This window comes from Xenopus laevis, chromosome 3S (genome assembly GCF_017654675.1).
Source record: "Xenopus laevis strain J_2021 chromosome 3S, Xenopus_laevis_v10.1, whole genome shotgun sequence".
Taxonomy (NCBI): domain Eukaryota; kingdom Metazoa; phylum Chordata; class Amphibia; order Anura; family Pipidae; genus Xenopus; species Xenopus laevis.
Genome location: NC_054376.1, coordinates 112,925,051 through 112,951,867, shown reverse-complemented (window position 1 = coordinate 112,951,867; position 26,817 = coordinate 112,925,051). Strand labels below are relative to the sequence as shown.

Below are 26,817 nucleotides of genomic sequence, written 5' to 3'. Positions count from 1 at the left end.
AGTTTCTGTGTTATGCTGTTTTCATATATAACCCTGCTTATTTGTAGCTACTTCAGTCTCAACCTTTGCCCTTCCCTTGTTACACATTTCCCTTAAAAACAAACATTGTTCTATTCAAGATTGTGGGTAATTTGGTGATTTAATCCTGTCCTTATATTGCACAGAGGTGTCATGTAGAAAGTCAAAAGTAAAAACCACAGACTAAATAAGGAACATTGCAGTAAACCTATAGATATATACAATACATATAAGACTGCACAGAGTTCAGAGAAATAATTTCTGTCACTTATTGACATGAGATTTCTACTGTCTTGATCTCTTAACCCCTAGCCCCACCCAAAGATAATGGGCAATGAGAAACTGTTCTTGCATCAAATAGATATAAGGTGTGTGAAGAAAGTGCAATGTGGACTGTGTAAGAATGTAAGTGGCTGCTTTTATGTATGAATGTAGTGTCGAGTTTTGGGAAATGTTTAGTGTGGAAATTTGGTCACTAGAAGGCAGAAGGTTATTGTTAATTTAGTGTAATTTTTACCCCAGCCACCAGGGGGAATAAGAGACCAAGTAAGTATAAATGATAAGGTAGCGGCAGGAGGAGGAGTTTGTAGGTGGGCATGGTCCAGTAAAGAAGGCCGGCTGGAGGAAAGAAGCCCAGCCCTGAAGAACAAGTGACAGGTACAGCCAGTGATAGTTAGTACATGTTATAATGTGTACTGGGTGCACAAGCAAGGTCTAGAAAGGGCAGCTAAATCCCCAACCAGGAGTTTAGTGGAAGCAGCCTTCTGGTGGATACTCCATCAGTTAGGGGTAGAGTGATAGTTAGGAAAAGTAACTGTTAAAGTGGGACCACAGGCCATGGCCATCATGAAAGTTCCTGTCTGGAATGACAAGGGGACTGTAACAGTTCACCTCCCTGGTGGTCCAGTGGCAGGGACGCACGCTGCCTAACCTCTTCTTAGTGCTGCTCGACTTAGGGCGTGCGCAGCGCGCATCTCCTCCTTTTATAGGCGCATTTGAGCTGGCGTGTGACATCAGCGCGCAATGGCGCGAAATTCAAATGCTTTAAAAGGCGCATTCAGGCTGTAGATCTTTGCCCGTTATAGGTTCACCTAAGTGAGTTCCTGGGAGCTATTCTGTATCCTGTCTGTGATCTGATTCGTGTTGTGACCCCTGACTGTCTTGATTCTGCTGTCTTCTATGATTCTGACCCCTGCCTGGTAACCGACTATTCTATTCTCTGTAATCCGACCCGTGCCTGTCTTGACTCTTCTTGATTGATACCCTGGCTTTGACCCTTGCTTGTCTGACTCCAATTGAATACTGCCTGCACTGACCCAGCCTGATGTGACTATGCTTTCTGTCTACGCCTTGTACTGTGACCTTCTGCCCAAAGACTTTGCTTTAATTTCATGCCTCTTTGCTCATCCAGAACCCTTAGTTTGGAACCTCTCTTAATAAGACCTGGCAGCATCCGATTAGCCAAGGGCTCCTCCCGAGGTAATAGGCGGCTGTTTGAGGCAGAAGCAAGAGCCGAGACCAGGGTGCTTAGCATTGGTTCTAGATTTATGGTGCCGATCGTGACAGGGACATCAATGAGTAGTGTCAGGTTGTTGAGGTGCCGGTGGGGATAGTGAGATCCCAACGAGCCTGTGGAACAAAAATGGCCTCAAGGTGGTAATGCTGAGAAATTAGGACACATATGCTGCCTGAATTGATGACAGCCTACAAGATTTGGTGTGCTGTGAGGACAATAAATGCTTGAAATTTGGAAAAGTCTGCTGCTACTGGTATTTATGTGGGCTGCCCAGCCTACATATATTATACCTAGATGTTAGATCCCTTATAATCCCGGATGTTACTGTGTGTCAGTGATGCCAGTGTTACATATTTCTAGAGTCATCATGTCCTGTCTAAGCCTTGTTTTTTTGTGAAGTGTTTACTTTTTCTCATGGCACTATCACCCATATTTAACAAGGTTAGTGAATCTGATATTAAATAAAGCTTTTAGTATAAACATAAACCTTTTCCTTACTTCAAAATCTAGTAGGAATTGGAACAAATAATTATACATAAAATTATGAAAACAGAGAACCCTAGCCTTAACCAATTGCTCCTCGGTCAGGAATAATTAAATATACTAAGTAATAAATTGCTAAAATAAATATCATTTCAGTTAAGAATGGGCCAAAATAAAATTCTGGGAAGCTGGCCAGTGATGATAAAGGTCATTTGAGATGTACTAATACACACAGACTTGAATAACTACCAACTCTACCCAAAAGCCACTTAATATCATTGCAGTAGCAATTTGCTTGAAAAATATTAAACATCTAAATTATTTATCCAAATTAAAAGAAATCTTGTTATTGTCTATTCAAAACCCATGATCTACTCTAAGCCCTTATAAAGTCAAAATGGCTAGAAGATTACCATACCAGTCAGCAAAATAAAAATTAGACACTAAAGACCATCTTTAAGAAGATTCTAAACTCACTTGATTTTTTTGCCCAAATAAGAACAGCGAATCTTCATAAATCTGCCCCTAAGAGTGAGTGACATTTTAAAAAGGCCACATGGCTTAGCTACTGTAACATAATAATGAATATTCTCTATCACATTATCATTATACTTTCATTAAACAGCCAATATAAATAAACTAATTGATTGCTAATGATGATTTCCTTGGCAGATGGTCCCTCCAATCTAAAATGTTCAACCAATATCATATTAATATCAATATGTGTCACCTTTTACTATTCACACAAGTCACCTTTCCAAGAACACATGTTTCTACCATTGCTAGATAAGGTTCCAAAGGTACCAGTATAGTCTACTGTCCTTCTCCTATACAGCTTGTAGTAACCACTATTTGCCACCTACTGTACTTAATTACTAAACCCCTCTGCATTGCTTGAGCCCACCTATTACATGTCACAGCAGCAATGGGCAATAGAGTTCTCTATTAAATGTGCAAACTGGTTTGGCATTCACCATTAGCACACAGAGATCTCCATGTTTAATCCCCTTAAAAATAACTCTAGTACAATTACAGTTTTTGTGTAAAAATAATATTAAAATATGGCTCACCGGCTAACCCTACCTGGTCACAAAGCATTGACCCTTGGGCTAATTGGCTGGATACTTGTCAAGATTGGCCTCATCGGCACAGATCTGATGGCTTTTCCCAATTGGCAAATTAATAAAATGAATACAAAAAAAAAACAGTAGGCTTTTCTTTTTTTAAATTCTTTTTAGGACCAGAATTCATTCAAATTGTCCATCAGCTTCAAATATTACTACAAAGGAAGAGCTTGTTTGGCCGGATTCAGTGTATTTGTATTATATTTTACATTATTCACCTACACCTTTTCTGTACTGATGTTGGAGAATGCTGCAAGATATAGTCTAGAACAGAGGGGCATACACAGTAGAATACTAATCAAAGCATTAAAATATGTCACTTTCCTGCCTTGCCTTGACAATGACCTTCATCTTCATTAATAAAGCTCTACAAACCTCACGGGGGAAACATTATTACAGTTCACATAATTTCTTCTGATTGATTTTCAATGTGTTCATTTCAACATATTTTTTATAAGGTGATTTTTTTTTTTTTTAAATAATTCAACAATATCCAAAGCTTTTCCAGCAATTAGGGGCACGTGAGCTGAAAGATGACAGTTCCCAGTTGTTTTCCCAATTTCTTCCCCTCCGGTCACTCTCTCTCTCTCTCTCTCTCTGTTTATTTAGCATCAATCAAACCAAATCTATTTCACTGTGTTTTTCCTAGGTATGATTGCCTCCATTCCCAGCTTTAGTGACATAAAGGGCACAACTCATTGCTCCAAAATGCATTGCAAACCCCCAAGCAGTAAAAGGGTAAATAATACATAAGTGGAATTTATGACAGGAAGGAAACCATAAAACAAAAAACATAATATGGGTATCTAAGATATTTGTTCCACTGCCCCAACATTTCTCCATTTGTACTGAAATATCAGATGCCTCAGGCCGCGCTGACATATTGCTGTTTTTGCGGATGATTAGGACATTCTAATACTTAATGTGTAGAACGTTTGTAAAATCAGATTATATTTATTACCAGTTTTCACGTTCTGTGTGCTGCTCGTAGCCGAGAAATGCTAACATGCGTCTCTTGATGGGGAAACAATGCAAATTAAGTATTGTATTATGAAATATTGTGTCTCTGAGTGTCACAGAGTGTTGCTGAAAAATGAGGTACATTGCGGCTGCTGGTTTTGACTGATGCATTCAAATACTTAATGCTGTTTTGTTCTTAGATGGGTTATGATTTTTCTTTCCTTTTAGTGTGGAGTTAACATTGTTTTTTTAAAGTACTTGATATTTTGAAAAGTTTAATTTTTCTAGAAAAAGTGACATGCCAAATATAAAGGATAAGGTCCCAAACAAGTATATTCACTAATTTTAATATTTGAGAAATAACTTACTATTTTGCCTTTTTTGTTGAAAAACTAAAATATTTAATAAATGATGGCCCAATGTGGACTGGCCCCCCCATTCCAGACGCAAAGTGCACTTTGGCCCCCCGAGCTGCAACCCTCTTCCGGCCTCCGGAGGGAGGTCGGAAACTGCTTCTAGCTTCCACGACTGGGTCTGGCCCGGTCCAGTCAGACACTGCCCTTTGCACTCTTTGTAATGGGTGAATTCCATCGAAATTCCATCGAAATTCGTGAAATGACTAAAAATTTGCGAAACATAAATGTTGACACCCGCATCAATTTGACACATGCCTATTATGTCCAAATGCATTAAAGACAATGGGCGTCTGAATTATTTTGACGTGCAACCGTTTTTATGTGTGCGATTATTCTGATGATCAACCAAATTTTTTTTGATGCAGGCAATTTTCGCTGCCATTTCCCGAATTTATCCGCCGACAGAGAAATGCAGAAAAATCTAAATGGAAATGTTGGAATTCTTGTTTGTTTGGTAAAAAAAATTACATGTATTTTGCAGTATTTTTCTTTAAAAAAGTTTGGTACTCCAACTCTCAGCTAGTTCACAGAAAACAGAATTCACGGATTTCATTGAAATTCGTATAAAGGCTAAAAATTTGCGAAACATAAATTTTGACACCCGCGTCAATTTGACACACGCCTATTATGTCCAAATGCGTTAAAGACAATGGGCGTCTGAATTATTTTGACGCACAACAGTTTTTATGCATGCGACTATTCTGATGATCAACCAAATTTTTTCCGATGCGGGCAATTTTCGCTGCAGTTTCCCGAATTTATTTGCAATGGCAAAATGCAGAGAAATCTAAATGGAAATGTTGGAATTCTTGTTTGTTTGTTAAAAACAATTACATGTATTTTTCTTTATAAAAGTTTGATACTCCAAAACAGAATTCACGGATATAACAGAGTTATATCAATAGTCTGTATGTAAAATGTGGTTGTAACCTAATTTCAGTTACATTAGATCTCCTTTAATTTGGGTTAAAAGATCTTAGAATAGGAATTGTAATTGTTGTATTTCTCTAAATCTCACATACATTTCCATGCAAAGTATTATTGGTTGAGTTTGGTCAGATAACAAACAAAATCAAAAAAACAAAAACGTTGCCCTCAAACTACAAAAAGTTGAATTTGTGAGTAAATATCTGTGCAATACTTTGGAAAATGATTGAGGCATAAATGTAGTAATACTTCCTTATACTCTTTTCAAAAGCAAGCACTTATATTATTCTAGAATTGGCTTGAGGCCTGAGATTAGTGCTATTCTACCTGTGGAGAAGGTATTCTAGCTGTGAGGATTTGTTCGTGCATTTTACTTTTTTTGTGTGTGCATGTTTTAAGCATCAGGATGGAAAACAATCACTAGTTGTATAAATATGTTAGCACTGCAGCCAATAAAAGATTGGCTTGTTCCTCATTGCTTGATGCTGCTTGATGGACTAGTTGGATTGGTTGGAACGTACAAATGTTGGATGCGGATTAAAATTAGGAGAAAAACTGTGTGAGTGAGTAGGTGAGCGTTCCCTTTACATTAGTGGGATATTGAACATCTGGTGAAAAAAACCCCACTGCTACTGATATATGCGTGGGCACAAATAAATGTTAACAGTTTGGTGCCAATCAGGAAGCTTTAAAAGCAGACCTCTTGCTATTTATTACCAGCTGGGATCTGATGCTAAGAAAACTATTGCATTGAGAATGGAGGATTAGACACACTTATTTAAACAAGGTACAAAAGTTTAAAGACTTGGTATTTTATTATTATTTGTATTTATTTCTCACAAATATTTATTATGGGTTATTTAAGGAGGAAAAGTCTTTATTGCATGAACAGGTTATACTTGTCTTTGACCTGCAATCAGAAATACAAACCCCCTACATTCACCGATTGCTAGGCTGATTGGATGATGTGGGGCACTGCACTAAAGTAAGCCTATAATCAACTACAATATGTATATGTTGATCTATTTCTAGGATACATTAGAAAGAAAGAGTTTAGCATTATGCCCCTCTGGTGTAGAAGCAGTGAAGGAGCAATTCATTACACATATTTATGAAGAGTAAGATTTGTTCAATATATCAGCACAAAAACCAAATATCTGCCGTTTCCTGTTATATGCTCAGTTCTTCACAGGAGCGCTGGCGTGCGGACAGTGAAGCACGGGCATCAAGTTTGGCACCAAATTCGAAATAAAAGAGTGCCAAGGTCACTGGTTTAATGCCCGATTATAGGTTGCATTACCTTGGCGTTCCTGGGTGCTATTATTATTATTCTTGTGATTATTGGACGTTGACCTTGCCTGAACTTTGGACTTTGCTTCTATTCTGCCTGCCTTGAACTTTTGCCTGGAAATTGACTACGCTAACGCCTGCCCCCTTTTTGGATACCACAAACTTGGACTTTAACCCCTAAGCTTCCTGGACTTCTCCTGCTGAGAGCCGATAGGCCCCTGTCAGGAGCATAGGAAATAATATGAATGAGTGTCCATTAGGATGGTGGGGGAATCAGTGTGTGGAAGACATATTTTGAAGAGACAAGTCTGATTTAATGACAATGTATTTTTAAAGGAGAACTAAACCCCCCACGGTCAAAAGTCCCCACTGGCTAGAATTGTGTCCCCTGTAGAAATACTGACTGCTCATGCAAAGTCAGCGCAGCGGAGCTCACGGGCGCCATCTTTTTCTTTTGTATAAATATGTTAGCACTGCAGCCAAAGATTGGCATGTTCCTCATTGCTTGATGCTGCTTGATGGACTAGTTGGATTGGTTGGAACGTACAAATGTTGGATGCGGATTAAAATTAGGAGAAAAACTGTGTGAGTGAGTAGCCCATTAGGATGGTGGGGGAATCAGTATGTGGAAGACATATTTCGAAGAGACAAGTCTGATTTAATGACAATGTATTTTTAAAGGAGAACTAAACTGCCCACGGTCAAAAGTCCCCACTGACCAGAATTGTGTTCCCTGTAGAAATACTGACTGCTCATGTAGAGTCAGCACAGCGGAGCTCACGGGCGCCATCTTCCGCGCTTCATATTCTTTGTAAAGTGTGCATGCACCTAAATTGATGGGAATTGATGAAGGGAAAGAAGAAGACCAGAATAATACCGAAGTGCTGGAAGATGGCGCCCGTAGAAAAGCTGCACATGCAGTTCAGATCAGCTCTCTGCTAACAAGTAGAACATTGAATGGAAAGTTTCATTTAAAGAATATCATGCTTTGTTAGATGTCTTTTCTTTTAAAGGACTTTTTTTGTATTGTGGCTTATTTATTTATTTGTTTGGTAGCAGAAAATTGTGTTTACTCGTCTTTGAGTAACCTCACATCATTTATGTGGAATACATACGGGCTGCAGTGATTAATCTGGCTTTTCAGATTGTTATTCCAGATGGAGAAATCAAATGCTGTTTATACTGACACAATGGGTTTAGCCTTACATTCTTATACCAAGGCAATACAAGAAAAGAAATACTTGACCCAAGGGCACCCATGCTTTTCAAATTCTCCAAAACAAAGAAGATTTAGAAACCTAATCTGCACTTAAGAGAGAAAATACAGGTTGTTAAGGGAAAAAGGCAATTGCTATAAAAGTCTTCTGCGGCAGTAAATCAGGGTCCGTGTTTTTTCCTCAATCTGCTTTATCAAGATATGGTCGTATTTGCATTAAGAATTAAGCATTCCTTATAGAAAGGGCATATGCTTTTTCTATTGATGTCAAAATCTGGAATACATACTGTAGAATACAGAGATTGTAATTCTCCACATATATCAGCCCATTAGAGACGCCAGCGAATAAATTTGCAAGATTGAAGTCAATGTTTTTTTGAAGCAGATGACAATTTTGCCGCTGGTGTCAATTTACCGCACGGCCATTGACTTTAAGGAAATTGAACAAATTAGGTGCGCAACAAATTGTCGTCAGCGTCAGAATTGTCAACAATGACGATTTTGATGCCGTGAATTGACGCTGGCATCAAATTGGTTATAAATTTGTTACAAATACAAACTTACCTATAGGTAAGGTGAATCAGGTAATTGTTACTAGTGATGGGCGAATTTGTGGTGATTTGCAGAAAAATTAGCAAATTTCCAGTGAAATGCACGAAACAGCGTTTCGGCACAAATTCGCTGGCAAAAATGTGCCGGCGTCCATTTATTTTGACGCCAGTGAATTTTTGCGGCGGTTTTGCAAATTTATTCGCTGGCGGCGAATCGCACAAATTCGCATCTTGCAAATAAATTCGCCCATCACTAATTGTTACTTGAAGTTCTTAAACCTGACTGTCCCTCCTTAACCTGTCAGTTAGAATTTCTAATGCTAACAGACTTCTGCTGCACAAATATGGCAGCCCCCTTATAGAGAAACACAGAGGTAAGAAAGGGATCAGCCTACTACGTTTATGGCAAAATTATAAATAGCATTCAAAGACAATCTTATAATTAGTGATGGGCGAATTTGTCCCATTTCGCTTCACTGAAAAATTCACGAATTACTGCGAATGGTGAAAAATGTGCAAAATGCAAATTTTGAGGCCATCATTAAAGTCAATGGGTGTCTGAATAATGTTGACGAGCAACGGTTTTGACGAGAGCGTAATTTCCGACATGCATTAAAATAGTTTTTTTACTTTTTCTCGCCAATTTCATGAATTTATTCGCCAGCGGCAGAATTTGCACCTGGCGAATTTATTCGCCCATCACTAGTTATAAAAGCTATAAAAAAGGTTCTTTTCTGGTGTCAGTATCCCTTTGACATATTAATGGATTTAAGGACTATTATTTTGATCAGTGCTGAAACTATGGGTAGGCAAAAGAGACACGTGACTAGGTTGCAACAATGGTGGGGGGCAGCACATACCACGTTTGTATCTTTTCCCCCCACTGTGGGACCCAGCTGGCTTGGCCCTCCCCTGATCTGGATAGATCCCATACATGAATTTATGTATCAGTGATCTTAACAGTAATCTTAATACCAAACAGTAGTGTCCTGTCTTTAATTTTTGGATAATGAGTTTGCTTTACAGTTTTAGGGGGTTATTTACTAAAATCCGATTTTATCTTATTATTTGAATAAAAAAAAACCACAACCAAACTCCCATACCTGATTTACCTTATTTATCATTAAAAAAAACCTTCATTAAATCTGTTTGCAAAAAACTCAAAAAATGTGGGTTTTTTGCTATTAAATATGCTTTTTTTTTTAAAAAAAAAAATGTTTTATGCCTGAAACCCCCGAGTTTTTTTGGACTGACCTTTAGACAACACTCAGCGCACACCATGATATCTTCAAATTTGTAATGGAACCTCTGCCATTGACGTCTACAGGACCTTGACAGTTTGGAGATGGAGTATTTTTGGATTTGGTCAATCTCGAAAAATTCTAGTTTTTTTTTCCCTCTGAAAATTTGAGCTTTATAGTGAAAAAAACTTGAATTTTACAAGTTTTTTTGATTCGGATTTAATACGTAACCCCCTTACTGTCAAGGCATGGAATTATGATGCAGAAACCTATGCATAGCAATCACTGCACAAGCTCAATAATTTAGGGTGCAGCTGTATATACCTTAAAAAACCTCTATGTGATCATCAGAGTTTCTCCCTGTTTATGGAAATGTCTTTTTACTAAGCTGATTAAGAAACAACTTTTGAAACAGAAGGACTAGAATGAAATGATGAATTGGACGCTATGTATTCATTTTTTTAACAGGCACATAGGCATAACGAAAAGTAATGCAAACGTAATTTGATATTCTCCGATTTACACAGCAAGAGATTTTGACCTGAAGGAAAAGTTTATACATTTGACCTTGATATATTCTGCCATACCTGAACAATACTAAAAGTGTTCTAATTATCCATGAAGCCGACTTAGTGTTGTTTTAGTGATTGTTAAAACCTTGAAGATACTAAGCAGCTCTGACACATCTCCAGAGCTTAAACCTGATCGGTTCTTGACTGTAGTCAACATTCATTTGCTGTGTGGGTTGTGTACTAAATGTTTTTAGAAAACACGACAATATGCAAAGGGCCGATGAAAAAAACCAAGGGACGGCAGTGTTTACTAATCTCTTTCCTCTGAAATATATTGGAATCAACAGGTGAAAATACAGCATTCTGCATTATGTTCACAGAGGTGACAAAAGTATGAATAGTTCTTTGAATATGATTATGTTTAATGAAAGCAAAGCTACAGCAGGTATCCGAGGGCTCTTTTTTTTTAAAGAACTAATTTGTACACTTGAAGCCTTGTCTACAGGCATAAATCTCAAATATTTATATTTTATGGGAAACACAATTTAATATATAATAGACTTTTACAGGTACTATCAGGCTACTTAACTTAACAGAAAAATAAAAAATAACAAAAACTGAAGGGCCAACACAATTCTAACAGTTACAATATCTGTTGGGGCTAACCAGATATTGGTCAGGCTGTGAATTGTTTTTTTTTCCACTAGTATTGTCCAAAAACGTGAAGTTTTAGTGGTTTACTTGTTTTTTCGCGCTTTGTTCAGCAATTTTTTCTGGTCATTTTATATTTGTGTCTTTTAATAGCTGTCATGGTGTTCATGGTTTTATAGAAATAAGGGTGCATGTAATATGTTTCGCTAGTGCAAAAAACTTTGGCAAATTAGCAACCATGTTTGTGCAATTTTTCACCGATTAAAGCCCTCAATGACTTCCTCGCAAAGTTTGAGGCCAAATTGCTTTTGCAAACGTTCGCAGTGTTTTGCAACCGCAAATAATTTTTTGCGACAAAATATTTCATGAAACTACAGAGCAGGTGTTAAAGGTTCGCAATTAAGATACGGAAAGCAATAAAGCCTAATGAAGAATATTACATTGTGACAGGCCAATTTTTATTCACAATGTTTTGCTCTTTGCAAATTTTATTACATTTCCACCATAGAGTTTTATTGTGGTTTCAAAAACTTCTAAAACCACTAGTAATAAAAAGGGCTCCACAAAATGTGAATTTGTGGAATTCCCTTACTTTTCCTGTCTACATACATTAGATATTAGGGTAGGGTGTCTACAGAAATGAATCATTTTTGAACAAAGTCGATCAATGAGCTGCTTGTATTCTTCTTTTCCAATCAGGGAGGATTTTGTTCTCAATGGGAGTCATGTCAATAGAGGAGCACATCAAGAAGTGAGGCCCAGGGTCAGTAGTCCATATATAGGCCAGTAAGCCAGCCTCTTGGTCTGTAGCGTCTTGACAGCAGATAATGTTGTCCTGTTACTACATTACTTTACACAATATTATGCATTCTTTTCAACCTAACATAAACAATTTTTATTCTGACACCTGCTTCCCTTTAATAATGCTATTATGATATCTTCATGTTCCTGATTGTTGAAAGGACAACCTTGAAAACAAGCACAGGAGTTTTGTTTAGGTACAGAACAAGGTGTCCCTTCTTAGACAGTTATGCTAAATTGCCTGTTTCCAGTACAACTAAGGAAGGACATTCACCTGCTTTGAAAGCAGTATTTCTTTTCTTCTGTTACTGACAAAGTGTTGACTTAAGGCAGATCAACAGTGCAGAGCAAAGAGGCTATTTATTCACATTTATAGTGTTGTTTTTGTAAAAGCATGCTTTGCCTGGGCAATGTGTTTAGCAATAGGTCTCAGCTACCATATGTGCCATAAGTGTTTGCCAATTACCATGTTTATACCCACAATACAGCATTTTCCCCAACATTTGAAAATACTAGCCAGCACTGTCAGATTAATATGTGGGGCAACTTGTACCTAGGTTTTCTAACAGAACTATTGCACATATGGAGTTACTTCCATGTTACCAGTGCACAGGATATAACCCATAATTCATTAGGTGCAGGGCAGTTGAATGTAGGGACTAGTGATGGGCGAATTTTCGCTGAAAAAATAAGTGAAACTACGCCAGCGTCTCGTTTTTGTTGCCAGCATCCGTTTTTGACACCGGCGTCCGTTTTTTTGATGCCAGCATCCGTTTTTTTGGCAAAAATGCGCCAGGTCCAAAAAACAGACGCCAGCATCCATTTTTTTGATGCCGGCGAATTTTCACGCCTGTTTCGCGAATTTATTCGTCGGCGAAAATTCGCCACAAATTCAAGCCTGCCGAATAAATTCGCCCATCACTAGTAGGGACCCAACATGCTAACTAGACTATGGTAGTAACAGTTGCTCAAGCCAGGTGCTAATTCCAGGACCCTGTATTTTTTAAATTCAGTGTATATTTGCACACAATTTCTCAATTTCTATGCACTAGACTTTACATACTCAGCAAGTAGTAGTGTGCAAGGAAAAGCAATACAAAAAAATGTAATATTTGGCATTTGGGGATATGCTGACAGGTTCCACAAGAGCGAGACAATTTTTGCTTTACAAGTCAGAAAAGTCTTTTTATTTGAGGTTTGGTCCCATTTCCTTAGCTATTATTAATTTCGTATCCCCATCATCGGAAATGGATATTTTTGACATTGTCTAAAATGCTGTGATAAAACAAATATATACTTAGACCACCTCATTTTCAGCAGACTATAAATAATACAATAGAATGAAAGGGAATGAAATCTGGAAATGCACGTGCAGAGTTCAAGTCAGCAAACAGCTTTAATTACTTGCTGAGTTTTTCCTGGCTACTTTTTATTGGCCTGTCTCATTTTCATTTGGAAAGGTACCTTGGAAACAAAAAGTCCTGTCAAAGCTCATTGACCCTTTCCTCTAGAGTGGAGTGTGTTATAACAAGCGAAACCCAGTCAGAAGAATACTCATTTATCTACATTATGAATCTTTGCAATGAGAACATTTTAATCTTGGCTTTTTCCAATCCGATTAATTTACAGTCTTGCCATGTGCAGGTATATGTGTGTCTGTCTGTCTCGAAAATATGTTGCCAGCCTCCCGTTTCAACTGCACTTCACTGCACAACGAAAATTGACAAGAATGTTAATTATTAACTGGCACAAAGCAGACTACAAAATTGGGATTTTCAGTAGCATAAAACATTTTTTGATTTAGTTCTGAAAAATGAGAGACATTAATTTGTTCTTGCTAATGTTCAAGAGTGGGACTGAGTATGTGGCGTATGGTCTTTAATGTGGACTGGGACCTAGAGTCCATGAATTGGTCCATCTAGAAGACACAGGAGATGTCTACATGCAAAAATATGAGAATTTCTTTTTTGACAAGGGCAGCGTCAATATGATAAGCCCCTCCCAGTAACACCAAGCTCCTCCCCCTTTCTTTAAGATAACATTCCAGACCACACGAAAAAGGCCGCAGCTTGTTTATTAAGAAATCGACATAAATATATCAACATGATTTAAGGGGCCGATTTATCAAGGGTCGAATTTCAAAGTCAAATATACTTCGAAATCCGACCATCGAATTTAAATACTTTGACTTCGAAAAAGTTTTTTTCAGCGAATTTGGGTATCCTGCGGTCAAATTAAAATCATTCGATTTGAAGGATTTCAGCAATCGATCGAACGATTTTTCTTCGACTTCAAAAAACGTAAAAAAAAAAGGCTGGTTTAAAGGAGAAGGAAAGCTACGGAGGCATTTTATTGCCAATAGATTAGCTGCAATAGTGCAAGCTAGAATGCTATATTTATTCTATATTTATTCTGTAGAATGTTTTACCATACCTGAGTAAAAAGCTCTAGAAACTCTCTGTTTGTTTGGAATAGGAGCTGCAATATTAATGTGGTGTGACATCACTTCCTGCCTGAGTCTCTCCCTGCTCTGGGCTCAGATTACAGTAGAGAAGGGAGGGGTGGGGGGAGAGGAGCAAACTGAGCATGCTCTTGCCCAGGGCAATGAGGTTTAAGGTGAAGGCAGGAAGTCTGATACAGAAGCCCATGTGTACACAATAGAAGGAAAGAAATGCAGCGTTTCTTTTGACAGGGGAGCAACACTACTTTGTGGGTTTACTGGTATATTTAGATGGACCTTTCTGATAAGGCTTACTTAGTTTTAACCTTTCCTTCTCCTTTAAGTATTGAAGTCGAAGTTTTTTTAAAGAGACAGTACTTCGATTATCGAATGGTTGAATATTCAAAGTATTTTACTTCGAAACTAATTCAAAGTCGAAGTCGTAGTATCCTATTTGATGGTCGAAGTATCCAAAAAATTACTTAGAATTTCGAATTTTTTTACTTAGAATATTCCCTTCAATTCACTTCGACCCTTGATAATATGCCCAGAAGTGTAGTAATTGTAAAAAAATGACACTCCCTTTACTTCCTTCCTCCTTTAACCCCTCATGTCTCTACCCATCCTCACAGCAACCCAGGAATCTTCTATACCCATAATCCCTAAAATCCTCCCTAATTCCTAGCCCTGTCATTCCCAGTTCCTGGCACATTCCCCAAGGACATTCTTTATATTTGGTTTGTAAAATATTCTTTTCTTTGCTAAATTCCTCCTTTTGCCTTCTACTCAAAGAAAGGGCTTCATAAATACATGTCCATCTCACTAAAACAACAAATTCTTTTAATTGTGAAAACTGGACCAAAAACCATATGCTAGTTCACAGTCTATTTAAAAAAAAAAGTTGAGTTTCCATTAGAAGGATTTGTGTGCTGTTAAGGTGACACATATCCGAGACCTGCAGGAACCGTGAGCAATATAGAAACTGAGGGGTAGATATACACTATTATTATATTTATTATATGATAACGTTTGTTATTATCAACATTCTTTATATGGAATGAATGCGGAAGGAGTTATTGTGCACGTTTATTATATTGTCATTATGCAATTATATATGAAAAGAAGTTGTTGAATAAATGAACTATGCTTGGACTTTCTTTTATTTCTGAATAACTACAAGCAATTATACTTACATGTATATATATGTATACAAAAATAAATATATTTACATATGTATAACGGAATAAAAGAACCCACGGTAACCTTTGTTTTCTTTATCCATCTCTCGGTGAAAGTCACTTTTTTTTCAATTTATACATTAAAATGTGTGTTTTATTTGTATCTATTCAAACAACACAATTAAATAAAGCTCTGTAGTACTTGAAGAATTATTCTGGTCTCTTATGTATTTGTCTTAAAGAGATAAAGCCCAGTTTAGTGGGAAAAGATGTTCATAGCTGTTGGCGACTGGCAATACTGGGAGATTTCTAGTAGAGATCTGGTAGATTTTTTTAAATGCCCTGCCATGCCCCAATCACAATCACAATCTGTTGCATGTATGCAAATATCGGGGAGATGTTAATAAAATATGGGGGAGTTGGTGGCTCTGTTTCAGCAACTCTGTATTTGTAGAATTGTGTGAGAAGCACCTTACTCAACATGCTCCACTGTCTCCTGTTGGGAATGCTGCACACAGACAAGTAAACAGTAGATTAATGGCACAAGAGTGTTTCCCTTTGTGTTGTTCAGATGCGCAAGCTAATTCTGGGTGGGCTTCACCCCACAACAACTATTGGAACAAGTGGAACAAGCTCTAGTGCTCTGTGTATGAGTCCTAATGGGCTCACATTTTTGCCCTTCAATTCTGCAGTACTTATGCCTCGAGCAATATTAAATGAACCCTCAGATCTTTATTATAACGTGTTTGCTTCTGCAATCATTAAATGCCGTTAAAGGGGCTGTTCACCTTTGAGATAACTTTTAGTAAGATGTAGAGAGTGATGTTCTGAGACAAATTGCGATTGGTTTTCATTTTCTATTTTTTGAGGTTTTTGAGTTATTTCACTTTTTATTCAGCAGCCATTCAATTTGCATTTGAAGCAGTCTGGTAGCTATGGTCCAAATTCTCTAGCAACCATGCATTGAGAGACTGGGATATGAATAGGAGAGGACCTGAATAGAAGGGTCAGTAATAAAAAGTAGCAACAACATTGCATTTGTAGCTTTAGGGTAGGACTCCACAAGCGATTTTGTCGCGATTCGTTGAGCTGCGACAAAACGCATGCGGATTGAAGGTAAGGTAAGAGATAGAATTGTCGCATGGTGTCGCAGCGTTGATCAGACGCGACACGACTGTCGGATGCAGACGCTGCACGCTTGCGTTTTGTCGCAGCGCGTCGGATCACGACAAAATCGCTCGTGGAGTCCTACCCTTACAGAGAATTTTTTTTTCTTGAAGGGGTCAGTGAGGCCCATTTGAAAGCTGCAAAGATTCAGAAGAAAAAGGCAACTAATTATAAAACTATAAATAATGAAGACCAATTGAGAAGTTGCTTAGAATTGGCCGTTCTATAACATACTAAAAGTTAAAAGGTGAACCACCCCTTTAAGGGTGAAGGCACATCAGGGAGATTTGCCTCCTGTTGGGAAAGCTGTGCTACCTGTGTGAGGGACAAATCTCCTGAAAATACTTGTGCTGAATAAGAAGCTAAATAACTCAAAAACCACAAATAAAACATGAAAACCAATTGCACATTGTCTCAGAATATCACTCTCCACACCATATTAAAGGTAAATTTAAAGGTGAACAACCCCATCTCCCAGGTCCTCAGTTAGCTGACTTTGGCGCATGCGCAGATACACAAACCGGCAAACTGCTCAAACTGCGCATTCGCCGACATACCGATCTCCCAGTCAGCTAACCGAGGACCAGCAAGATGGATGCCGTGAAGTCTGATACCAGAATCTGCAACGAGGGGTAAATATAAAGTATGGGGCATTTCTCCGGTGGGGGGGGCTGTTAGGCTGGGGGAGGAGGGAGGGGAGTCTATGTGGGGTGGGGGGTATGGGGTTTTTTTTCTACAGGGTTGAATTCTTCTTTAAGCTTAACAAAAGAAGTAGCTAGAAATATTGTACATTATGTTTTGTGCTTCTGTACCAGCCCAAGGCAACCACAGTCCATTAGCAGTAAAGATCTGTGTCTCCAAAGATGCCCCAGTAGCTCCCCATCTTCTTTTCTGCTGATTCACTGCACATGCTCTGTGCTGCTGTCACTTACTGAGCTTAGTGACCCACTCACAATATACAGTACACATAGGGGCAGATTTACTAAAGGTTGAATTTCGAAGTTAAAAAAACTTCAAAATTCGACCCTTGAATTGAAATCCATCAACTGGAATATCGAAGTCGAAGGATTTTTAGCGTATTCGATCAATCGAATAGGAACGATTAAGTAGTTTCAATCGAACGATTTTTAGCGATCGATCGAAGGATTCCTATTCTATCAAAAAAACGTAGAAAAGTGCTGTGGAAGGTCCCCATAGGCTAACATTGCACTTCGGTAGCTTTAATTTGGCGAAGTATGAAGTCAAAGTTTTTTTAAAGAGACAGTACTTCGATTATCGAATGGTCGAATATTCAAACGATTTTTACTTCGTATCGAAGCAGAAGTAAATTCGAAGTTGTAGTATCCTATTCGATGGTCGAAGTATCCAAGAAATTACTTCGAAATTCAAACTTTTTTAACTTTGAAAATTCACTCGAGCTTAGTAAATCTGCCCCATAGAATAGAAATGTCACAATATAAGGCTGATTAGTAATTAATACAGATAATTACTACATGGCAGCACAGAAACCAGTGCAATTAGCATCAGAATTTAATAATCAGCCCTGTAGCATCAGCTTATATTACAGACCAACTTCATTTTCTGCTGGATAATTAGTGACGAGCCCTAAGCTTAGCTTCTCAACAGCTGCTCAGAGCCCACTGTCACAGACACTCCTAACAAAATTCAATATGGGAAACACCTGTGAATTTGAATTTCTGGATCATTACTACTATAAATAAGGCGAACCTTTAGGTCAGTTCAATAAGTTCAGTATATAAAATATGGCATTTCTAGCAACATTCATTTTTAGAGTTAGTAGTCCTTTAAGGAGTATTTTCAGGACATTTGTTGTGCAGTTTTTCTGACGGGCAACAAATCTCCTCGCCTGCCATTTCCCTGTTAGATCTGATAGATCATCATCATCACATGAATCCAAAAGTGTTTTCTAAGACTGATGCAGCTTTTCCTGTTCTGCAACCTATAGGTTAACATTGACACGCGCATGAAGCATTTCCAATATCCAATGTCACTATTCCTTCGAGAATATTCATTTCTAACAATGTTGCTTGACTCGGATGTTACTGTATTCAGAGAAGAGGATTGATAGGGGTCCGTTTGCTGCAATGCATCTGACTTAGGAAACAGAACACCAAGAAACAAATAATCTATGGTACTAGTTCACAAGTTAGATCCCATGGTATGAATGCCCCTTTAACAGACAAATGATAACAAGCAAAGTAATTACTAATCCACTGCACATACCGTGACTAGCATGAGACCACAAAAAGTCAAGGGGGAAAATTTACTAAAGGGCGAAGTGGCGTCATTTCGGAGGTTCGCCAATTTACTAACGGGCGCAGGCATAACTTTGTCAGCGAAGGAGACAGACAGTAGCGCAACTTCGCAGTCTAACACCAGGCGAATTTTCAATTTGACGAACGGACATAACTGCGCAAATTCACTAAGATGCAGATTTTACTGAACGTTAGCTGTTCCGCCAGACTTGCCTTCGCCACCTAAGACCAGGCTAACTGCAATGGAGTAGATAGGAGTTCCTCAAAAAATACTTTTTCTAAGTCCCAAAAAAACGCTGGCGACATTTCATTTTTCACGGCGATAGGGTGCAAAGATCGTAATTTTTTTCTGGGGTACCCGGCTTCCCCCCTACATTTCCTAACATATGGCACATAAACTATACACTGGGCTCATGTGTAGGGCAATATAACAACTCTATTTTATTTTATTAAGCTTCCCTGGGCTTGTGTAGTGTTATGGACTTGCTGCAACAGTTACGTCCATTGAAATTTAACTTCCCGCTGTAAGCAAATGAAACAACGCTAGCACAACTTCGCTTTGCTTGCCGCAGTAACGCTAACGCAACTTCGCCAGCGTTCATTGCCCTGGACGCAACTTCGGATTTTAGTGAATTAGATTGTCCTGGTGAATCTACGCCTGGTGAAGTGTTGCGATGTGAGCGAAACTCTCGCTGGCGAATTTTTTGGACGTTAGTAAATTTGCCCCCAAGAGATGAATGAGCAGCTGTACTTACTTATATCGATTATAGTCACAAATTCGCCGGTAATTTCCGCATTACGCGGCAAGCAAATGAATTTTTGAAACTGCGGCGACAATTTGCCAGCGCAAAATCTGCCGTGTCCAAAAAAAATTGTCTCACGTCAAAATTGACACGCGCATCAAAATTTGGATACCCATTGACTATAATGCATTTGAAACAAATAGTCGTGCGTATAAAAATTATCAAAATTGACGTGCAGCAAAATTATTTTGACGCCCATTGACTTCAATGCACTTTGCGAATTCTTTGCTGTTTTGCAAATTTTTACGTAAATACGCAAATCGGCACAGATTCGTCCATCACTACTTACTTATATGGCTACACGGGCCCTCCCTTCAGTCCCTGAATTTGAGCATGAGGCTCATGTAAAACACAAAACGCTTTGATTAAATGGAAAGGAAGGATATAAACCAGCCAGGGAGACAGAGCTGTTTACTTATTACTTTACACCCAGCCTTGAATATCATATATAACATCATTTTTTGCAGCTGCAGACCCCATGCTAATCACTATTTGTGCTTTACATCGTAGACAAGCTCCAATTCAGCAGTGATAGCATTCTGCCAATTTCCTAGGGTCCCAGTATGTCTTTTCCATCCAATGATGTTTGTATCCATTCGACTAAAACACTCCGAGTGTCAAAGTCCCTTTGTAGAAGAGCGCTGTATAAATGTTTTCCATTTTTCATACGTTTAATGAAAATCATGTAAAAAGCACTGGGTTACAGCAGGTTTCCATTGAGATGTTGACAGTGCTATTAAATTGTACAAAATTCAAATGTTACCTTCACTTCTGGCTCTTTAGTTTGTGATAGAATAATTATATTTGCATTTAATGTGGGTTTTAGACTTTAACACATTCCATTCCACTGTACGTGAGTTGTATTTGCTGCCACAAGAGAAAGATGTATTATGATGTGGACGGTGGAGCTGTGCTACTATTAGAGAATGCCATCTCTTTGCAATGAGCCTTTCAATCAAAAAGGTACACACTACAGGACACAACAAATGTGCACCCAGGGAATCAGGGAGTTCTGAAGTTAGTAACAGGTATGGGATCCGTTATCCAGAAACTCGTCAACCAGAAAGCATCGAATTAATGAAAGTCTTTCTCCCATTCAATTTTATCCAAATAATTCACATTTTTAAAAATGATTTTTCTTTTTTCTTTTTTTTTTTCTTTTTTTTCTCTGTAATAATAAAACAGTAGCTTGTCCCAACTAAGATATAATGAATCCTTATTGGAAGCAGAACCAGCCTATTGGGTTTATTTAATATTAGGGGACAGGTATGAGGAAAGTGCTTATGTGCTCACCTGCCCATCTATCATAAATACAATTCTATTAAAATATAGCACAGAATGGATGGTAGAGTACTTCCATGTACAGGTTTGGGATCCGCTATTTAGAAAACCGTTATCCAGAAAGCTCAGAATTAAAGAAAGGCCTTCTCCCATAGGGGCATATTTATCAAAGAGTGAAGTTAATAATGAAGTTTTGCCACTAGAGTGAAATTCCGCAGATTCCCATTCATTTCTATGGGGTTTTTAAAGGCGTATTTATCAAAGGGTGAAATTTCACTTTCACCCATTGATAAATACGCCTTTCAAAATCCCATAGAAATGAATGGAGAGCTGCGTAATTTCACTCTAGTGGCGGAACTTCACTCTTTGATAAATTTACCCCATAGACTTAATTTTATCCAAATAATCCAAATCTGTAAAAATGATTTCCTTTTTCTCAGTAATAATAAAACAGTAGCTTTTATTTGATCCCAACTAAGATATAATTAATCTGGATTTGAAGCAAAACCAGCCTATTGGGTTTATTTAATGTTTACATGATTTTCTTGTAGACTTAGGGGCCGATTCACTTAATTCGAGTGAAGGATTCGAAGTAAAAAAACTTCGAATTTTGAAGTATTTTTTGGGCTACTTCGACCATCGAATGGGCTACTTCGACCTTCGACTACGACTTTGAATCGAAGGATTCAAAGTAAAAATCGTTCGACTATTCGACCATTCGACCATTCAAAGTACTGTCTCTTTAAGAAAACTTCGACCCCCTAGTTCGCCATCTAAAAGCTACTGAAGTCAATGTTAGCCTATGGGGAAGGTCCCCATCGAAGGATATTCCTTCGATCGTTGGATTAAAATCCTTCGAATCGTTCGAATCAAAGGATTTAATCGTTCGATCGAAGGAATAATCCTTCGATCGTACGATTGCAGAATTTGCGCTAAATCATTCAACTTCGATATTCGAAGTCGAAGGATTTCAATTCCTAGTCGAAGCAGGGAATAATTACGCTTTATGATTTTTTGTTTCTTGAAGGGCACCTGTTGGGTAAAAATGTTATCCCCAACCAAAGGTGCAATAATAGAGCCCACATTCTGTTTGGGGATAATAGTAGTTTTTTTAAAAAAAAATGCTCCCACCAGCGCTACGCTACCCAGACTGGGAGGGAGCTCCCGGTGCGAGCAGCCATGTCCGGTCACTCGCATGCGCATAGTGAAAATGTGCCCCGAATTGCTCGTTATGTGCATGCGCGTGACGTCACATGTGCGTTATGCGCATGCAAGCGAAACAACATGGCTGCTCGCACCGGGAGCTCCCTCGAAGTGCGGGTAGCGTATCGCTGGCAGGGGGACACTCTTTTTTTAAAAAACTACTGTTATTCCCAACGGAATGCCGGCTCTATTAGCCCACACCTTTGGTTGGGGTGCCCTTTAAGTATTTTACTTTTTGTTCAGTTTGGAATATCTGTAGCTGGTTGTTAAGGTTTTCATTACCTTATCAACCAGGGAGTGGTTGAATAAGAGACTGGGAGAGACTGGTATATGAATAGGAGAGGACCTGAATAGAAAAATAAGTCCTACAAAGTAACAATAACAATAAAATTGTAGCCTTGAAGAGCAACAGCTTTTTGGCTGCCACGGGTCAGCGACCCCCATTTGAAAGTTGGAAAGAGCCAGAAAAAGAAGGCAAATAATTAATATAAAATACAAAATAAATAATGAAGAACAACTGAAAAGTTGATTAAAACTGACCATTCTATAACATACTTGAAGGTGAACCACTCCATGAATAGCGAGGTGCAGAATGGCTGCAATGCTGTATTCAGAGGAAGGCACAGTTATTTGCGTGCTATTCTTGAAGTGCAAAGAATTGCCCCATGGGACCAGCGAGACAAAGTGCAATATATTGTACAAAAGACAAGATGCAAAGTGTTCATTTTTTGCACCATGCCTTGGTCTTTGTAAGGGATCCTTTATGTCTCAACCTAAAAGGCAATTTTTCTATAGATACAAAGAGCTAGCATCTTTTCATAGGGATTTAGGTATTTATATAAATATTAAATATTCCTGTAAGAAAATATGGTACTTAAGTTAAGAGACTTTGTATTCAGCGGGGCACACAACTAGCAGTTTTAACCTAGTGCAGGAACCAATGTCAAGCCATTAGAGGGTTAAACTTTTATTGCATACAGAAGACAGTTCAAAGCTCATTGGTTGCTCTTCTTGTGGAAGAGGCCAAAATTCCCCCAGTGCCTACAAGGGAGCCCCAAACAGGAGTGGGTGTGAAAAAAAAAGACTGCAATACTAGGCATGTACTTGTATTTTACAGTAACTTAAATAGCTATTTGAAGCTGTTTCTAGGGAGAAAGCAACAGTATTTATAAAGGAAGCAAATTTTCTTTGTTCATGTTTCGCTTCCCGTCAACCACCCCAGGTTTAGTGTTTAGTCAAGGCTATTCAACCACAACCACCCCAAGGTATGAAGATCTATATTTTCACTGTTTATATAGAGACCTTTATAGCAAGGCACTATCTGACATCTTTTTTTTTTTTTAAGGAAAGAATCATATATCTCACCATTCAAGCACTCTGTGATCATCTTAGGAATTCCACCCTATTCTGAGGAGTTCATCTGAGGCCACTTTCTGTCCTGTTCATCATGGTATTGCATGTTAGTTCTACTATAAATTGTAACTTGTAGAGATTCATATTATGTAATGGTTTCATTTGAAAATAAAACTAGAAAAATGTAGTGATAGCATGCACAATGTTATATTCATGGATTTATTAAAAATATTTTCCTATTCATTTTATTTCTATTTCTAATTATAGTCAGAGGCTGATCAAAATGAACATAAAAAGAGGTACAGGTATGAGACCTGTTATCCAGAATGCTCATGAACAGGAGTATTCTGTATAAGGGATCTTTCTGTTTTTTTGGATTTGGATTGCCATACCTTAAGGCTACTAAAAATAATTGTATCATTAATTAAACCCAGTAGGATTGTTCTGCCTCCAGAATGGCTTAATTATATCTTAGCTGGGATCAAGTACAAGGTATTGTTTTATTATTGCAAAGAAAAAGAAAGCATTTTTTTTTTTTTTTTTAAAAATGTGAATTATTTGATTAAAATAGAGTCTATGGGAGATGGCCTTCTCATAATTTAGAGCTTTGTGGATAATGGGTTTCTGCATAACTAATCCCATACCTGTACTAATGTAGATTTATTTAATAGATTTGTTAATTAGATTATTTTTATTGAGGGGCGAATCTCTCCCGTTTCATAGAAAAATTTGTGAATTTCCTGCAAAGTTCACAAAACGGCAAAAAATTCGCGAAAAATTGTGAAATCGGAAAGTTCAGGAAAAAATCATGAAATAGTACCATTTTCACAAAGAAATTGTGAAATTCGAACGTTTTTACGAAAAATAGAGCAATTTGAACGTTTTCACTAAAAAATTGAGCAATTCAAACGTTTTCACTAAAAAATCAAGCAATTCAAACCTTTTCACGAAAAAATCATGCAAATCGAACGTTATTACGGAAAAATTGTGAAAATCGTGAAGATTCGCAAATTTATTCACCGGCGGCAAAATGTGGGAATTCGCCGCAAAATCATGCCAAGCCAAATTTATTCGCCCATCACTAATTATTTATTCTTACAAGGAGTAGCATAGCACAGTAGAACAGACAATAAGGAAAAGGTACCTTTAGCACAAGGAGTTACATTTAACCTGGTCCTTAAGTAACAGAAGATTGGGCTAAAAAAGATTTTCCCCTGGAGAATGTCAATAACCTGCACTTCCGTGTAAACATTTAGCAAACTCCTTTATAAGTGATTTTAGGTTTTCTTACAACTGGTGTTGCTTTTATAATATTTAAAATACTGGAATTTGCTGGATGTTTTTGTTAGTGCAGTTTTCTGACCCCCAGAAAATAAATGATTACAACGCAGCATCTCCAGGAAATTATTCAGCTTAATAGCTCCAGTAACATTATATGCTTTAGTAAGCAGTATCATGAACCATGAACTAGCTTTATCAAACAGCAGGATTACTCTGCCCACTGGCAAGCATTTCTCAATCTGTAGAATTCTCCGCAGAGCCAAAAAGGTCCCGTTGCACTTATCACTATCACTCTCATTAATGTAGCTGTGTCGGCCCCCTGCTTTGTTAATAACAGCAGCACAGTCTTAATAGTGTTAAGTGATATAAACTACCTGATCAATGAACCTTGTTACCTACCCACTTCCCATTAAATACCCCCTGCCGTTAATGTGCTTTGGATGGTTAATAAATGTGCAATGTTCCCATGGACCTTATATTCATATAACCCAAAATTATATATGTATGTCATCACTTCCAAACCTGCATACATAATTGGCAGAATGTTTAAAAGCAACGATCAATGAATACAGATGGACTTCAGCTGTCAAATGAGTTCATCCGTACAGCATGTTAAGAGACAATGAAACATACATCAGAACACATAAGAAATTAAAAGACAAGGAAATGCTGTATATATAATGCTATATATATATATATATATATATATATATATCCTATATAATAAATTTGAAGTGTCTCTGCGTCCAGTCCCTGTGTCCGTGGGATTGCGCTACTGCGCATGTGCCCCAATGTTCTAGCGCCCGTTCATTTAACGGGCTTAATGTCTAGTATATATATATATATATATATATATATATATATATATATATATATATATATATATATATATATATATATATATATATATATATATATATATATATATATATATATATACATACATACACAGTCCTACCAGACTGGTGCACTCGATACCGTCCACAGCTGCCTGGGTGCTGGTCAAATCATTGATACATAATAAACAAACAAACCACACTCCAAGGACTTGTAAAGTGATCAAAGATAGTGCTTTATTCCCAACGTTTCGGCACCATCACTGGGCCGTCTTCAGGAGAGTGTATATTATATATATATATATATATATATATATATATATATATATATATATATACATATACAGTATATATATACTGTATATGTATATATATATATATATATATATATATATATATATATATATATATATATATATATATATATATACACAGTATATATAATATACATCTCTGTAGGGCTTTTTAAAATGTCAGTTGGATAATCTGGTATCTGCGTAGTCCTGTATCTGTTTGAAAAAGGTAATTGTGTAATTTTTCACTTATTTGCTATCATATACTACAGGGATCATTTGCAATTACTGTCCCGAGTGTATTAAAGGAAAAGGAAAGGTTCAAAACAAAGTAAGCTTTATCAGAGAGGTCTATATAAATACACCAGTAAACCCTCAAAGTAATGCTGCTCTGAGTTTGGGGCAAAAATTCTCTCTAAAGCAGAGGGAGTTAAAGTCCCAGAATCCATCACATCACAGTTGCACAAGATGTTGGAGGGATTGGATTACACTGTGGGCATGAGGGGGGCAGGGATGTTGTCCTTGAAAACACATACATTGAAAAATACATTTAACTTTATTTTTGGAAGTCCAGGTAGTGTTTAATTACCTTTTATTCTTGAGACCAATTGAATGAACTCATTTCAAAAAGGGGGCAATATTTCCCTTTAAGGTATGGTACTTCACATTATAGAAAGACCCCTTCCGTAGCAAACCATGCATTCTGGATAATGGAGCCATACCGTTAATTCATATCAATTGTATATTAGAGATATCGTGTTAAAGGAAAAGGAAAAACTTCAACCTAAGTCTGATGGCTAGTGATGGGAGAATTTGTCCCGTTTCTAAAAATTTGCAAAATGGCGAAAAATTAGAAATACGCGAATTTTGACGCTCACGTCAGAATTTCACAGCACTTTAGCTAATTTATTCATCTGCAACGGAACGCAGTAATTTGCCGCAAACTTGCGCCTGCCAAATTTATTTGCCCATCACTACGGATAGATTTAAGTCAGCCCCC

At 37.7% G+C, this 26,817-nt stretch overlaps 1 protein-coding gene across 2 annotated transcripts in view; it reads right to left on the bottom strand.

Annotated features, from left to right (window-relative positions):
- LOC108712409 (teneurin-2) overlaps nt 1-26,817 on the bottom strand; it is a 1,104,728-nt gene that overhangs the window by 421,465 nt on the left and 656,446 nt on the right. The window lies entirely within an intron of this gene.